General features: G+C 46.6%; 1 pseudogene; it reads left to right on the forward strand.

The window, feature by feature from the left end:
• Positions 1 to 2,030: 2,030 nt before the first annotated feature.
• On the forward strand, positions 2,031 to 3,525 carry LOC140076082 (nuclear factor 7, ovary-like; annotated as a pseudogene).
• The last annotated feature ends 14,587 nt before the right edge of the window (positions 3,526 to 18,112 follow it).

Consider the following 18,112-nt stretch of genomic DNA (forward strand, 5'->3'; position numbering starts at 1 on the left):
AGGTAATCGGATTGATTCTGTCATATACTGCCATACTACAGTATGGCAGTATATGAGGATTTTCATCCTCATACATTACAATGTGCAATTAGCACATAGTAATGAATGGGTTAAATCCAGAAAGCCTCGGGTCTTCGAAAGACCCGAGGCTGTCATGGCAACCGGTCGCTGCTCCCCAATGACATCACGATGCTAGCCCGTGAGCCCTCCCCATGCACCCGAAGCCGACCGGCGACATAATGGTCGTAAAAGGGTTAAAAGGAACAACCACAAGAAGAAAAGAAATGGCACTTATAGCATTAATAGACATCTAAATTCAGAGTGAAGAACTGGGGGGATCAGGGCTATAACGGCTCTAATATTAATAATCCATAGTGATGGGCCATATTATACTGCAGGGAAAATAATCCCATATTTAGATTTCTATAGCAGCACAGAGACCCATAACATGAACAATGAACACTGGAAAATAAAAACCTCCAATAAAGTAAAATCTTTTCTTCCATCTCTAGTAAAAAAAAGTATTGAAATATAATAAAAAATTCCAATAAAACAACAAGTAGAATGAATATAAACTCCATCTCATCCAATAAAAAGGGAAGAGACACGGGTATAGAGACCAAATAATATAAAGTTATGTACAATCTGCACATATTTGGTATCTCCATAATTGTAGTGACCTGTAGAAGAATGGGAAATGTCATTCAATATCACAATACTTAAAACACAACAACAAGGCTCAAACATAGTTTTTTTTCTAAATTCTCCCACAGAAAGTGTTAATAAACATTATTCAATAAGCCAAGATGAAACTGAGGTCTAGTTTCCATCCCAGCACATCCTGGAGAGGTGTGAGACCCCCGCCCTGACATTACCCTCACAATAGTAACGTCTCCAGTCATTCAGGTGCTGATGCTGCTCCCCCGGCTCTCAGTGCAGGTGAATGGGGGAAATACACATAAAGACAATGAGAATGTAAATCCCTTTCATTATGAATAGGTCTGACAGTCACACCCAGGACCGCAGGGGTTGGTGCTTCTGCAGGACTCTCCGCCCTCTTACTGTCAAAATGTGACTAACATGGCATGAGCTCCTCTACGAGAGACGACCAGCCTCCTCTTCTCCCCTACTTTGAGGAAACTTTATGTGTAGAACCAGAAAGTTTTTATTTTAGTGCAAAGATCTTCCAGGGAGATCCGTGGATTTCTAATTCTTTCCTATACGCTCACTAGCGGCAATTGATATATAAGTGATCTTGTACGGCAGGAGAAGGTCAATAATCCCATAAATAGAACGGGACAAAGGGAGATCCATAACTTGTAGGTAAAAACTATAAAAGAAAACCTCCAACAAAATAAAATCTTTCCTTCCATCTCTAATAAAAATCATATAAAAATATAATCAATTATTCCAATAAAACCAGTAGTATAAATAAAAACTTCACCTCATCTGCTAAAAACAAGCCACAATATGGGACGATAGACCAAATAATAAAAGAAAAAACTTATGGTTCTTTAAATCTAGTGGTTTATTACGAAAATTATTTTATTGTCCAAATGTCATAAAACCATAAAAACCTGCACATATTTGGTATCTCCATAATCGTAGTGACCTGTAGAAGAAGGTAAAATGTTATTCAATGATGTAATATGAGACATAAAAACCAGAACTAAATTGCAGTTTATTTGAAAATTCTCACACAGAAAAGTTAAATAATAATTATTAATTTAGGAAAAAGTGAAACTGAGGCCTAGTTTCCATCCCAGCACATCCTGGAGAGGTGTGAGACCCCCGCCCTGACATTACCCTCACAATAGTAACGTCTCCAGTCATTCAGGTGCTGATGCTGCTCCCCCGGCTCTCAGTGCAGGTGAATGGGGGGAATACACATAAAGACAATGAGAATGTAAATCCCTTTCATTATGAATAGGTCTGACAGTCACACCAAAGACCTCAGGGGTTGGTGCTTCTGCAGGACTCTCCGCCCTCTTACTGTATATAAGATCATGTTTCAGTCCTGAATCCTTCAGATGAGACACAACTTCTGCTGATCGTGTATTGTGAGTGCGCTGGATGTACAGGAGGCTGCTGGAGGATATTCCTGTCCTGACTGCAGAAAGAAGCATCCGTGACGTCTGTAATCACCTAAAGAAAAGGAATCTTGGGAATATAATGGAGAATTTATCTACTCAGCCTAAGATGGAGGAGACCAGAGTCTGCTGCACCTACTGCGATTCTCCTGAACCGGCTGTAAGAACATGTCTGCAGTGCGAGGCTTCTTTCTGTGAGAAACACTTACATAGACACAGTAAGTCCTCAGAACATATTTTGGTTGATCCTGATGTTAACCTGGAGGAAAGAAAATGCTCCACACACAATGAGGTACTGAAATACTATTGTCCTATGGATGCCTCCTGTATCTGTGTGTCCTGCTGGGTGGCTGGAGATCACATGGGACATGAGGTGGAGATACTGGATGTGGCCTCTGAGAAGAAGAAGGAGAAGCTGAGATCTGCTGTTGAGAAAATGCACTTGGATAAAATGGAAGTAGGAAAAAAAATCCAGAATCTCACAGATCATGGGGTAGAAGAAGAAAAGAAATTATCTGGACTCACTGAGAAAGTCACTAATCTGTTTACTGATCTGAGGAAGAAGCTGGATGATTTAGAAAGTAGAGTTCTGAGTGAGATCTCCAGACAGAAGGATCAGGTGTCACTCTCAGTTTCTGACATGATCAGACAGGTGGAGCTACACAAGGATGAGCTGACCAAGAAAATTCATCAATTTGAGGAGTCATGTGATTTCACAGATCCATTAACCTTATTACGAGAAGATTTATTCAAAGTTGATGTCAGTGATCGGAGCTGTGATGTTATTGGAGATGTAAGAGAAGCTCAGAGTTTGGATGATGTCATAGTGTCACAGATATTTTACAGAGGACTGCTGTGCTTTGTGGAGGATCTGAATAATCTGAAAAGAACGAGCCAGTTCCCAGTGATGGAGAAATCTGAGGTATTACTGGATATAGACTCGGCTCATGATAACATCATTATATCACAGAGTCTTAGATCTGCTTCTTATACTGCAACGTCACAGAACAGACCTGATGGACCCGAGAGGTTTGAGTCCTCTCAGGTGTTCAGCTCCTGCAGCTTCTCCTCTGGGAGACATTACTGGGAGGTGGATGTGAGTCAGGCGGAGAAATGGATCATTGGAGTGGCCGGGGAAAGTCTGGAGAGGAAAGCGGCTGGTAACGAGTCATTTATTGGTTTTAATGAGAAATCCTGGGGTTTGGTGGTTATTAATAGCCTTGGTGTGCTTCATAACAATATATTTACAAGTCTGGAATCAGAGTCTCCTGTGAAGGTTGTTGGGATCTATCTGGACTATGAGGCCGGTCGTCTGTCCTTCTATCAGCTGTGTGACCCCATCAGACACTTACACACCTTCACCGCCTCCTTCTCCGAGCCGCTCTATGCCACCCTCTGTATGTATGACAATTGTATCCTCACAATCTTAAAATAATTTAGCAAAATTGTGGCTGTAATATGTTAAAATGAATCTCTTCCTTCTAAGATTTTCTCATTTCTATTTCTGTGATGATTCATTACTGAATATATATTAAAGGACATTTTTTTTTGGTGCCAAAGCTTCAGATTTCCTCCATAGATGTAGAAATAAGTGATAGATATTACTGTTCTTCTCACTTGTACTTTATTAATTTGCTGTTGATTTCTTATGTGATTACTGTTGCATTGTGATCAGAAATCGTTATCTTCTACTAACGAGGAATAGATAAAAATGTCTATTGTTTGTCTGTTTAGATTTATATCCTTTCTATGGTCCCATAATAATGGTTTTAACAAGATGAAATAAACAGTTAAACAATAAAAAGTTTTAAAGCACAACTTATTTTTCCATGTGTCTGACTGATGGATTTACTTTCTTAGATTTATGTGTCTCTATGGTAACAGACAACAAACAAAAAAATCTTTTTCCTACTTCATATTCTTCCATCCGTCCTTCCCTGCAGAAGAAGATGAATGGAGGGATGACGGCTAAATCAGAACACACAAGGTTTATTTATTTTCAGTTACCATGGATACACATAGGTCTACCTGTGAGCTGCATGCACAGAAAGATAGGGAAAACGTCATCAAACCCAGGAAAGTGTTTCATCATTTCTCATGGGATATGTACTACGATAATAACAGGGATTTTGTTGAGAATGCAGTCATGGACAGTGTAGACCCCTCGGCTCTCTGCAGAGGGTTTCTCCATCATTACTCCCTTCTGCTCTGAGCGATGGCTGTGACCAATAAGGAGACTTTTACAGCTGTCACTCAGAGCAGGAAGGGGGGATTGTGTGGGAAGCCACTGACAAGAGCTGAGGGCACTTCATGAAGGATCACCAGTGGGGTGGCTGCTGCCTACTATGTTACTATGTAATGTTAAATGTTAAAAAACACTGGATACAGATAGAGAACAATGCATCCCCACAGTCCTCCATAAGTGTTAGATTATGTTATGGTAGCATTAAAAACATCAGGTCATCTTGGAAATAATTACACTACACGCAGCTCCTTACACTGAAGTATGAAAAAGCGCCAAAAATGGCAAAATAAATATTTTTTTTTGTACAGGTGGTTTCATTTTTTTAAATGTATGAAAATGTTATAAAACCTATATAACTTTAGTATCCCCTTGAACGCACCGACCTAAAGAATATATGAGACATTTAATTTGTGGTGCACAGTGAAAGCTGTAAAATCCAAGCCCACAAGAAAATGGCACAAAAGCGTCTTTTCACCAATTTCACTGCATTATGCAGAAAACAAACCCTCACAAAGCTCTTTACATGGGAAAAAAAGTTAGATTTTTGAAAGTGGGGAGTGAAAAATGAAAATGCAAAAACAAAAAGGGGTTAAGATGGCAATATTTGGTCCATAAGCAGGCTAACTTATAGTTCCCCAGTCCCTTCCTCTACTCTGGACTCCTTTCACAGTATGGGGTGTGAGACACTGAAGGGGTTAACTGTGGATGGGCGGTATGTTTCCCCTAGGTTTTGCTATTATGCAAGGCCTTAGTGCTGAGGTTGGGTGTCCAGCACCTTGGACACAGGTGATGGGAGCAGCCCAATCAGTCTTTTTTTTAAACCACTCAGCAGAGCTGGAAGTGTTGTCTCTCTCTGGAAGGAGGCTGGAGAGCACACAGCCCTGACCTCTGTGCCTGGAGCAGCCAAGTGATTTTGTATAGTGGTGAGTTAGTGAACACCTGTATAGTTAGCACCCTGATGGGTAGGATTTTGTTTGTTTAATGCCTGAATGTAAAGGCTGTTTTATTTTGCTGCTACAATAAATGCAGGCGAGACCTGTTTTGGACTGTACTTTGGTGTCACTGTCTTGAACTGCATCACAGCACCCCGCTACCACGGTCTCTACTGGGCCAAATCTCCCACATATGGTGCTTCGGATTGCGGGCAGTTCATAAGACACACACCTGAAAGGCTCGCTACATCCTGCAACATTGCATGGCCTGGGTGAAAGCAGCAGGCAAATTGCAGGATAAAGCCAAGATGGAGGACTTTATTAAAGCCATGCTCCAGCAACAGGAGGAGAGATCCCGCCAGCAGCAGGAGGAGGCCAGAGCTAATCGGCAGCAGCAGCAGGAAGAGTCCCAGGCTAATCGGCAGCTGCAGCAAGCCATGCTCCAGCAGCAGGAGGAGAGGTCCCGACAGCAGCAAGCCATGCTCCAGCAACAGCAGGCAGAGTCCCGAGCCATGCTACAGCAACAGCAGGAAGAGTCCCGAGCCATGTTCCAGTTGATGATGGAAAAGTTTTCTGGCGTTATGGCAGCACCGCAAGCGACGACTACTGAGGGGTCCCATACTGGTTTGCAAGGGTACCCGGTTGTCCAGCATTCCGCACGGGCTGCAGTGCAGAAGGCTTTACAAAAGATGACGGCGACCGACGACGTGGAGGCTTATCTCACTGTGTTCGAGCGAGTAGCTGAGCGAGAGGAGTTACCAGCTGAGCAGTGGGCAGATGTCCTGGCGCCGTTCCTGACAGGCGAATCACAGAAGGCCTACTACGAGTGAAACGGAGGCCCGTGAGTACCCCCAGCTAAAGGCGGAGATTCTGGCTCGTCTTGGGGTCACCGTTCAAGTTCGTTCCAGCCGGGTCCACCAGTGGGCATACTCTGAAAAACTACCCCCGCGCTCCCAAATGCATGACCTGATCCATCTTGTCCGGAAGTGGCTACAATCCGATGACTGCACCCCAGCACAGATGGTCGAGAGAGTGGTTCTTGACAAGTTCACCCGTTCTCTGCCCTCTCGGCTCCAGCGGTGGGTTGGACAGGCCGGTCCCACAAATGCTGAGGAACTCGTGTCCCTAGTAGAGAGATATCGGGCTACGGAGGATCTTCTACTTATCCCTCCCACACGAAGCAGTGCCAGTGACAAGGCCATTAAACCATCTGGTAGGACTGCTACTGCAGAAAAAGGGAAACAGGTCAGGTTGGGAGGGGGTACACTGGGGGGCTTGGATACACAGAAACCCATTGAGGCTCGTGACAGAGGTCAACTGTCCCCTGTCAGTGGAGCCAATGGACTGCAACCAGACCCGGCGAATGTCACTGTTTGCCCGGCCGGTTCTGGCTGCCGAGTCAGTCACGGATGCAGAACCCCAAGTGTGTATGGTCACAATCGGTGGTCACACGGTGGAAGCCTTGCTAGACTCAGGGAGTCTGGTTACCCTGGTGCGGGGAACTTTGGTTGATCCTGGACTGTACAGTGGGAGTGTTGTGTATACATGGGGACACTCGCGAATATCCCACTGCTGTCATCAACCTACATACACCTTGTGGTACTATTACCCATGAAGTGGGGGTGGTGGAGACCCTGTTTCATGAGGCTATTATCGGCAGAGACTTACCAGTGTTTTGGGACCTCTGGAGACGAAGACCCACCTCAGGTGCTGTTGCAGATAATGGACGTCAGGTATGTCCGGCCTTGGCCCCTGAACCCTTTGAGGCCGATGTACCCACACCAGCAGTAGGGGTGACCCCATGTGATGAATTCTCTCCCCTAGAGGTCCTAGCTGGTGAGGTCGAGGGCCACGAGGAGGTGGCCGACATGCCGGACCTTGAGTTTTCCCGTGAGAATTTTGGGGCTGCACAGCTACAGGACCCTACCTTGTTTAAAGCACGGGAGAATGTTAAGGTGATAAATGGGGTACTCCAAATACCAGGGGCTGACAAAATATACCCCCGAATGGTGATTGTTGGGGAGCTGTTGTACAGGGTCGACCAGATACGGGGTGAGGAGGTTGAGCAACTTGTAGTACCCCAATCTCACCGTAGGCTGGTGCTAGAGTTGGCACACAAACATGTGCTGGGAGGGCACTTAGGTGCTGAGAAGACCCGGGAGAGGATCCTGCAGAGATTTTTCTGGCCCGGGGTGTGGGAGGAGGTAAACCGGTATTGTAGCTCCTGCCCTGAGTGTCAACTTACTCCCCCGGTGTCCCACTTCAGGAGTCCTTTGGTCCTGCTACCAATCATAGAGGTGCCATTTGAACGGATTGCAATGGATCTGGTTGGCCCCATAGTCAAATCCTCAAGGGGGCACCAATACATCCTGGTTATCCTGGACTACGCTACGCGGTATCCCGAGGCGATTCCATTAAGGAACACCTCCTCCAAAAATATTGCTAGGGAGCTGTTCCAGGTATTCTCACGCACAGGCCTCCCCAAGGAAATCTTGACTGACCAGGGTACCCCATTCATGTCTAGGGTAATGAAGGAGATGTGTAAGTTACTGCAGGTTAAACAGCTCCGCACCTCTGTGTATCATCCTCAGACAGATGGCCTAGTCGAGAGGTTTAACAAGACCTTGAAGGGGATGCTAAAGAGGGTGGTCAGCAAGGATGGGAAGGACTGGGATTGTTTGTTGCCCTATTTGATGTTTGCCATACGTGAAGTTCCCCAGTCCTCCACGGGTTTCTCACCCTTTGAGCTGTTATATGGCCGTTCCCCACGTGGGCTTTTGGATATAGCCAAGGAGACCTGGGAACAGGAGAGGACCCCCCACCGTAGTGTGATAGAACACGTCTCCCTTATGCAGGACCGCATAGCGGCGGTAATGCCCCTTGTAAAGGAGCACATGACAAGGGCACAAGAGGCCCAGTCTAGGGTCTACAATAGGTCAGCCAGACTCAGGACCTTTAACCCAGGCGACAGAGTGCTAGTTCTGGTGCCCACCGTTGAGAGCAAGTTCTTGGCAAAATGGCAAGGACCATATGAGGTCATGGAGAAAGTGGGGGAGGTTAACTACAAGGTATCTCAGCCGGGGAGGAGGAAACCCGAACAGATATACCACGTGAACCTCCTAAAGCCATGGAGGGAAAGGGAGTCCCTGATGGCCGTGGGAGTAGAAAAAGCGTCTGTCCCCAAGAAGGGGACACCGGAGGTAGGTGTACCCGATGCCAAGGTGCCTGAAGTACGGATCTCGGAGTCCAGGGCCCAGATTCAGGAAGCGAAGGAGTTTGTGCTCCGAAATGTGGATGTGTTCTCTAAGTTACCGGGACGTACTTCAGTCATCAAGCATGATATCATAACCGAACCCCACACCAAAAACCCTACCGGGTCCCTGAAGCGCGCCGGCTTGCCATATCCGAAGAAGACAGGCAGATGTTAGACCTGGGGGTTATCGAGGAGTCTAAAAGTGACTGGTCGAGTCCTATTGTGTTGATTCCCAAACCTGATGGTTCCCTACGGTTCTGCAATGACTTTAGGAAGTTGAACGAGGTGTCCAAATTTGATTCTTATCCCATGCCCAGGGTTGACGAGTTGATAGAACGACTTGGACAGGCTAGATTCTTCTCCACCCTTGACCTGACGAAAGGGTATTGGCAGGTACCCCTTACTGACAGGGCCAAAGAGAAGACCGCTTTTGTTACTCCTGATGGGCTTTTTCAGTACGTGGTACTCCCCTTTGGGCTACATGGGGCTCCTGCCACATTCCAGAGGTTAATGGATCTCGTGCTAAAACCTCACCGGAGATATGCCTCGGCCTATCTGGATGACATCATAGTTTATAGTAACGATTGGGAGAGTCACCTGGCCAAGGTGCAAGCAGTGGTAGACTCCCTGAGGGCAGCAGGGTTGACAGCGAACCCCCAAAAATGTGCTCTGGGTCTGGAAGAGGCCCGTTACCTGGGGTACCGTATTGGGCGAGGTGTCATCAAACCCCAAGTAAATAAAGTGGAGGCGATCCAGCAGTGGCCACGACCTATGAGCAAGAAGCAAGTGAGGGCTTTCCTAGGCATAGTGGGCTATTATCGCCGATTTATCCCCGATTTTGCTACCATAGCGGCACCCCTGACTGACCTGACCAAGGGTAGCAGGGCGGTGATGGTAAAGTGGAGTGAAGAGGCTGAGGGGGCGTTTCAGCGACTTAAGACGGTTTTGTGCGAGGGACCGGTACTGATCACCCCTGACTTCACCAAGACCTTTATTGTGCAGACTGACGCTTCTGACGTGGGCTTAGGGGCTGTCCTGTCCCAAGTAGTGGAGGGTGAGGAACATCCCGTGACATTCCTGAGCCGCAAGCTCACACCCCCTGAGAAGAACTATAGCATAGTTGAGAGGGAGTGCTTGGCGATAAAATGGGCTCTGGAATCCCTGAGGTATTACTTGATAGGGCGACAGTTTACACTAGTGACCGATCACTCTCCCCTCACCTGGATGAGTCAGGCCAAAGAGAGGAACGCCAGGGTCACAAGGTGGTTCCTAATGTTGCAGAATTTCAAATTCACGGTAGAACATCGAGCAGGAAAGCTGCATGGGAATGCCGATGCCCTGTCTCGTACCCACTGTCTGATGGCCAAAAGTGTTCGCCCCCACAGGGTCAAACAGAGGGGGAGGGTATGTGAGACACTGAAGGGGTTAACTGTGGATGGGCGGTATGTTTCCCCTAGGTTTTGCTATTATGCAAGGCCTTAGTGCTGAGGTTGGGTGTCCAGCACCTTGGACACAGGTGATGGGAGCAGCCCAATCAGTCTTTTTTTTTTAAACCACTCAGCAGAGCTGGAAGTGTGGTCTCTCTCTGGAAGGAGGCTGGAGAGCACACAGCCCTGACCTCTGTGCCTGGAGCAGCCAAGTGATTTTGTATAGTGGTGAGTTAGTGAACACCTGTATAGTTAGCACCCTGACGGGTAGGATTTTGTTTCTTTAATGCCTGAATGTAAAGGCTGTTTTATTTTGCTGCTACAATAAATGCAGGCGAGACCTGTTTTGGACTGTACTTTGGTGTCACTGTCTTGAACTGCATCACAGCACCCCGCTACCACGGTCTCTACTGGGCCAAATCTCCCACAGGGGGTAATGTTATTGACGGTAATACAGTATTCATCACTATATTAGCTTCTAGTATAGTGTTATTATTGGTAATGTTGGCCTTTCTATAGTGCTCTTTATAACCAGAATTCTGCTATTTATGTGGTTGTAATGGTGGCCTCATGATGTCAAAGTGTTATTTGTCTCTTTTATAGTGGTATAGTGGCACTATTGGGTTAAATCTCTGTGTTGGCACCTTGCGATAGAAACGTCGGCTTTGGTTTGCAGTTTGAGCAATCGTTCTCTTAAAGGTTCGCCACCACTGGCATAAGACAAAGTGGAAAAAAAGGCAAGAACTGTAGTACACTTCCCCAGAAATTCACATACTCCAAATAGTAAAAAAAAAAACTGATTACAGGCGGTCCCCTACTTAAGGACACCCGACTTACAGACAACCCATAGTTACAGACGGACCTCTCTGCCCACTGTGACCTCTGGTGAAGCTCTCTGGATGCTTTACTATAGTCCCAGACTGCAATGCTCAGCTCCAATTACAGCAAAAATTTTGAAACTCCAATTGTCACTGGGAAAAAGAAAAAAAATTGTCTAGAACTTCAATTATAAAATATATAGTTTCGACTTACATGCAAATTCAACTTAAGAACAAATCTCCGGACCCTATATTGTATGTAACTCGGGGACTGCCTGTACTTTCTTAATATGCTTAATATAATGGTCCTCTGTAACGCATTTCGAGTACTCGACGCTTTCTCAAACAAAGGACAACGAATGAGCAGGTCTTATGTACTAATACATAGAAAACAAATGACTCGCCAGCGTTTCGGAGTGGGACTTCCGGCTCATATTAGATTAGGTACACATGTGCAGAGATGGTAGTTTCATGTTGAAACGCTGGTACGTGTAAGTCATTTATTTTCTATGTATTAGTATATAAGACGGTCAATGTGTATTATCCTGCTCATTTGTCGTCCTATGTTTGAGAAAGGGTCGAGTACCTGAAATGCGTTACAGAGGACCATTATATTGAGAATGTCTTTTATTTTTTACTTTGATAAAATTAAAATAAAATAACAAAGTGATCAGATGTTTTTTTGACTATTTGGAGTATGTGAATTTCTGGGGAAGTGACTGTCAGCGCCCCACCACAGCTCTTGCCTTTTCTCCACTTTGTCTTAGGTACATCCAAAGCAGCACTGAAGATATGGGATTTATACACAGAGAAACCTTCACTATTTGCTCTGAAAATTGGGGACCTTCTGTGCAAAATTTTACAGGGTTTTTTGGAAGATCTGGACCTACAACGTATGATAGAACATGGAATAAACTCTATAGCTGATATATGGGATAAAACCCATTCATTACCATTCAAAATTATTTGTGAAAAATTAGATATTTCTGTAAAAGAATTTTATAAGTACCTACACATTAGACACTTTCTAACTATGGTACCAGAGAAATGTTGGGGTCCCAAATCAATATTTGAGCTATCTTTCTTTAATAAGCTTAAACTAATGAAAGGAATATCTCTAGCATATAAAGCTATAGAGGGGATGCAGCATACAGAAGCCTCACCATGTCTGGAGCAATGTGGACCGCGCTATTTCCGTTGGCGGCACTTCCTGGGAAAATATTTTCAAACTAACAACCTCCTTTCTCACAGAGCTGCTGGTCTGCAGCAAGAACGGCATACGATGGTAGACGGCGTCTTATTGCCCTCCCTGCCCCTCTGACCCTGGTCTCTGTAACTATCCCTGATTTGTAATTTTCCACACAGTCCAACATTATTACAAATGTTTACTTTTCAGGAGAGTAAAATTGTATTAAGTGCATACTCAAGACATATTCAAGTTTTCATTTGTGTATGTGTGTAAATTGTGGGGGTAAGTGAAAAGGAAAATCACTAATGAAAACATTAAAAATGTGTCACCCAATTTTTCTTGAAAATTTTTCAAAATTTTATCAATATTGTATTTTAACTATCGTGACATACTTAAAGGTTTAGCAAATTTTCTATATGTTTTTTTGAATAGTGTAAGATGAGCAGTTTTGAAAACCAATAGATTTTTGGGGAAATTTGTGAAATTAAGGCCCTTTCACAACTGCATTGGTCCCTAAAAAATGGCTTTTGAAATTTTATTAAAAATGAGGAAAATTGCAGTTTGACTTACAACTAGAGATGAGCGAACATACTCGTCCGAGCTTGATGCTCGTTTGAGCATTAGTGTACTCGAAACTGCTCGTTGCTCGGACGAATACTTCGCCCGCTCGAGAAAATGGCATCTCCCGCCGTTTTGCTTTTTGGCGGCCAGAAACAGAGCCAATCACAAGCCAGGAGACTCTGCACTCCACCCAGCATCACGTGGTACCCTTACACGTCGATAGCAGTGGTTGGCTGGCCAGATCAGGTGACCCTGGAATAGACTAGCCCCTGCCTGCGCTGCTCGGATTATTCTGTGTCTGGATGCCGCTAGGGAGAGAGCTGCTGCTGGTCAGGGAAAGCGTTAGGGTGTTCTATTAGAATAGTGTTAGGCAGGAGTGATTCAACAACAACCCAACAGCCCTTCTTAGGGCTACAATAACGTTATACTTTTTTTTTTTTTTATTTGCTTGTGGCTGGGCTTGCTGGCACTAGTAGTGCAGCTAGTACCATATTGTGAGGAATTTGCAGGGGGACTTGCTACCGTTGTGTTTAGCTCTTAGTGACACACATATCCACCTCAAACACCGAAGTGGGAAAATTTATTAGGGCTTTGATTAGAATTAGGAAGAGTCTGCTGATTTATTTATTTTTTACCTTTATTTCATTTTATAGCTCAAACTCATCTTGCAAAGCAGTGTGCTCTCATTGTAGGCTACAAAATAGCCATAGGAGAACCCCAACGGCTTACTTAGGCCTACAATAGCGTTATATTTTCCTTTTTTTTTGTTTGCTTGTGGCTGGGCTTGCTGGCACTAGTAGTGCAGCTAGTACCATACTGTGAGGAATTTGCTGGGAGACCTGCGACCGTTGTGTTTAGCTCTTAGTGACACGCATATCCACCTCAAACACCAAAGTGGGACAATTTATTAGGGGTTTGATTTGAATTACGCAGAGTCTGCTGATTTATTTATTTTTTTTTACCTTTATTTCATTTTATAGCTCAAACTCATCTTGCAAAGCACAAAATCCAGTTGTGTGCTGTCAGTGTAGGTTAGAAACTAGCCATAGCAATAGGATAGCATCGTTTTGTTAAAAAAAATAAATAAATAAAAAAAAATAAACACAAAATTTTTTTTTTTTTCAAGTTTACACTTTAATTTGGAAAATGTTTAACCCGAGGGCTAGGGGTAGAGGACGAGGGCGTGGACGTGGGCGTCCAACTACTGCAGGGGTCAGAGGCCGTGGTCCTGGGCGGGGTGAGACACCACCTGCTGATGGGGTGAGACTACCACGCCGCAGAGGTACACTCCCTAGGTACATCATGTCTCAAGTTACTGGGACTCGTAGTAGAGCACTGTTGAGGCCAGAACAGTGCGAAGAGGTGATGTCGTGGATTGCGGACAATGCTTCTAGCCATTTGTCCACCAGTCAGTCTTCCACACCACCTCAGCCTCCTTCCCCCCAGTCTGCCCCCTCCCACCAAAATTTGGCATTTGAACCGGCATACTCTGAGGAACTGTTTTCTGGACCCTTCCCACAGTCACAAACCACTTGTCCTGCTGCTGCTGAGCTATTTTCCGATGCCCAGGTTTTCCACCAGTCGCAGTCTGTGGGTGATGATGACATTATTCACGTAGTGGAAGAAGTGTGTAAAGAGGTGTCGGACGATGAGGAGACACAGTTGTCAGACAGTGGTGATGTTGTTGTCAGGGCAGGAAGTCCGAGGGGGGAGCAGACTGAGGGATCGGAGGATGATGAGGTGACAGACCCAAGCTGGGTTGATAGGCCGGGTGAACACAGTGCTTCTGAGACGGAGGCGAGTCCTATAGCAGAACAGGTTGGAAGAGGCAGTGGTGGGGCCAGACGGAGAGGCAGTGCCAGAGCTGGTGCATCAGCGCCAAATGTTGCCCGTAGTCAAGCTCCCGTGGCGAGGGCTAGATTTTCAGAAGTTTCTTTAAAGAAACACCGGATGACCGACGGACTGTGGTGTGCAACCTTTGCCAAACCAGGATCAGCAGGGGTTCCACCACTACTAGCTTAACTACCACCAGTATGCGCAGGCATCTGAATGCTAAACACCCCACTCAATGGCACCAAGCCCGTTCACCTCCGGCCGGGCACACCACTGCTCCTTCCCCTGTGTCATCTGCTAGTCAGCCCCCTGCCCAGGACCCCGGCCCAAACACGAAAACCCCATCTTCGCCTCCACGATCCTCCACAGCATCCACCAGTGTTCAGCTCTCCATACCCCAGACGCTGGAGCGCAAAAGGAGGTATAGCGCAACCCACCCACACGCCCAAGCCCTCAACGTCCACATCTCCAAGTTGCTTAGCCTGGAGATGCTGCCCTATAGGCTGGTAGAGACCGAGGCCTTTCGGAACCTCATGGCGGCCCCTCGGTATTCGGTCCCCAGCCGCCACTACTTTTCCCGATGTGCCGTCCCAGCCCTGCACAAGCACGTGTCAGAGAACATCCTCTGTGCCCTGACCAACGCCGTTTCTGACAAGGTCCACCTGACCACGGACACGTGGACGAGTGCTGCCGGGCAGGGCCACTATATATCGCTGACAGCACATTGGGTTAACTTGGTGGAGGCTGGGACCGAGTCTGACTCTGGGGCTGGTCATATACTGCCGACGCCGAGGATTGTGGGGCCTACCTCGGTCCAGGTCTCAAAGGCCTACTATGCCTCCTCCTCCTCCCACCCCTCCTCCACCTCTTCCTCTGAATTACCATCCGTGGGCATGGCGCCATCAGTCGGTAGCTCTAGGCACAGCAGCAGTGCCATCGCTAAGCGACAGCAGGCGGTGCTCAAACTGCTGAGCCTAGGCGATAAAAGGCACACCGCCCAAGAGTTATTACAGGGCATCACGGCGCAGACTGATCTGTGGCTGGCACCGCTGAACCTGAAGCCAGGCATGGTTGTGCGTGACAACGGCCGTAACCTGGTGGCAGCTCTGCAACTCGGCAGACTGACACATGTGCCATGCCTGGCCCATGTGTTAAATCTCATAGTTCAGCGTTTCCTCAAGACATACCCCAATCTGTCTGATTTGCTCACGAAGGTGCGCCGCATCTGTGCGCATTTCAGGAAGTCCAGCACAGATGCTGCCACTCTCAGGGCAGCACAGCGCCGCCTCCAACTGCCCGCTCACCGACTGTTGTGCGACGTGCCCACGAGGTGGAATTCAACACTAACCATTTATCCAGAGTTTACCAGCAGCGCAGAGCGATTGTAGACTGCCAGATGTCAACTTCCACCAGAACTGGTAGTCAGGTCAGTCAGCTTCCTCAAGTCTACAATGAGGAGTGGACGTGGATGTCTGATATCTGTCAGGTGCTGAGTAACTTTGAGGAGTCAACACAGATGGTCAGTGGTGATGCCGCCATCATCAGCCTCACCATCCCGCTGCTTGGCCTGTTGAAAAACTCTCTGGTCAGCATGAAGTCGGAAGCTTTGCGCTCGTCACAAGAGACAGGGGAAGAAGATTCCCTTGTTGATAGCCAAAGCACCCTTAGGTCTGTTTCTCAGCGCATATCGGAGGAGGTGGAGGAGGATGAGGAGGAAGAGGAGGAGAATGTTGGCGAGACAGAAGAGGGGACCATTGTTCAGTCCTTCACTGTTCAGCGTGTATGGGCAGAAGAAGAGGAGTTGGAGGAGGAGGAAATGGACAGTCAGGCCAGTGAGGGGAGTGAATTCTTGCGCGTTGGGACTCTGGCGCATATGGCAGATTTCATGCTAAGCTGCCTATCCCGTGACCCTCGCGTTCAAAGAATTTATTCCAGCACCGATTACTGGGTATTCACTCTCCTGGACCCACAGTACAAGCAAAATCTTTCCACTCTCATCCCTGGAGAGGAAAGGAGTGTGAGAATGCATGAATACCAGCAGGCCCTGGTGCACAAGCTGAAACAGTATTTCCCTTCTGACAGCGCTAGCGGCAGAGGGCGTACTTCTGCGGGACAAGTAGCGAGGGAGAGTAGGCGACCAGGCAGCTTGTCCAGCACTGGCAGGGGTACGCTTTACAAGGCCTTTGCCAGTTTTATGTCACCCCAGCAAGACACTGTCACCTGTCCCCAGTCTCGGCAGAGTAGGGCTGATCTTTACAGAAAGATGGTGAGGGAGTACGTAGCTGACCATACCATCGTCCTAAATGATCACACAGCTCCCTACAACTACTGGGTTTCAAAGCTGGACATGTGGCACGAACTGGCGCTGTACGCCTTGGAGGTTCTTGCCTGCCCTGCCGCTAGCGTGTTGTCCGAGCGGGTTTTCAGTGCAGCTGGTGGCATCATCACCGATAAGCGTACACGCCTGTCGACTGACAGCGCTGACAGGCTGACGCTTATCAAGATGAATAAAGCCTGGATTTCTCCGCATTTCTATTCTCCACCAGGTGAAAGAAGCTGAACCTGAATAATGTATGCACTCCTCCTCCTCATTGTCCTCCTTCTCCTCCTCTTTGTACACTAAAGTAGAGGAAACTGGCTATTTTTTTGCCTGGGCCAACTGGCTCTGGCTATAGTACTCTATGTATTTAATTTTTCTGGAGGGCCAACTACCCTGTCCTCTGTTTTAAACAATTTTTGGGAGTGCCACATACAGGCACTCAATCTATGTAATTTTTCTGGAGGACCAGCTACCTGCTCCTCTGGTTTGAAAACTTTTTTGACTGCCACATACAGGCACTATCCAAATTAAATTGTCTCCATAGCAGCCTCCACACGTCGTCTTTTTAGCTGCCTTCACACGTTGTCTCCATTGCTACCTCCACACGTCATCGCCATAGCTGCCTCCAAAAGTAGTCCATATAGCTGCCTCCATACATGGTCCCCTTATCAAACGAGCTGTGTCAGGCAGAATTTTGAATTGTTTTCATGGCTTCCATGTTAACTTTGTCGCCACCCTGCTGTGTAATCCACAAAATATACTGGCAAACTTTTATCATTTACCAATATTATTTCAGCGCTTCTTGCGCATCTGTTTACATTCCCCTCACCCGCCATATCCTAAACTTATAAGAACGCTACTACACTTGATCTTATACAAAAGGTTCTTAGAAGTGCTGTTTGGGGAGTAGCCTAGAGACAGGGGCTTGGATTGGCGAAAGCTCGCCTGGCAGCGGAGCGCCAGCTCCATCCCAAGATCCAACTAACATAGTTTTAACTGCAGCACCTTTAATCTACTACTAGTTCACTGCCTCCATACATGGTCCCCTTATCAAACGAGCTGTGTCAGGCAGAATTTTGGGTTGTTTTCATGGCTTCCTCATCAAACATGTTAACTTTGTCGCCACCCTGCTGTGTAATCCACAAAATATACTGGCAAACTTTTATCATTTACCGATATTATTTGAGCGCTTCTTGCTCACCTCCTTTGGTTCCTCTCTGCCACCCATTGGTTTTAAGCCTGAGTCCATTTGGGGTATGTTGCCAAGACACTCTCTAGCCTGCCGCTGCTGCCGCTGCCTCTGCATAGTCCCTTATAGTGTCAGGGTCAATTATTGGATGTTTTAGATGCTATCTAGCCTCATTTGGTCACTCTGTCATTGCCATGCTGTTGCCCATACTTTTGGCATAATGGTGCGATTAAGCAGCCTCAGAGGCATCCATGC

This window comes from Engystomops pustulosus, chromosome 8, assembly GCF_040894005.1.
Source record: "Engystomops pustulosus chromosome 8, aEngPut4.maternal, whole genome shotgun sequence".
In the NCBI taxonomy this organism is placed as follows: domain Eukaryota; kingdom Metazoa; phylum Chordata; class Amphibia; order Anura; family Leptodactylidae; genus Engystomops; species Engystomops pustulosus.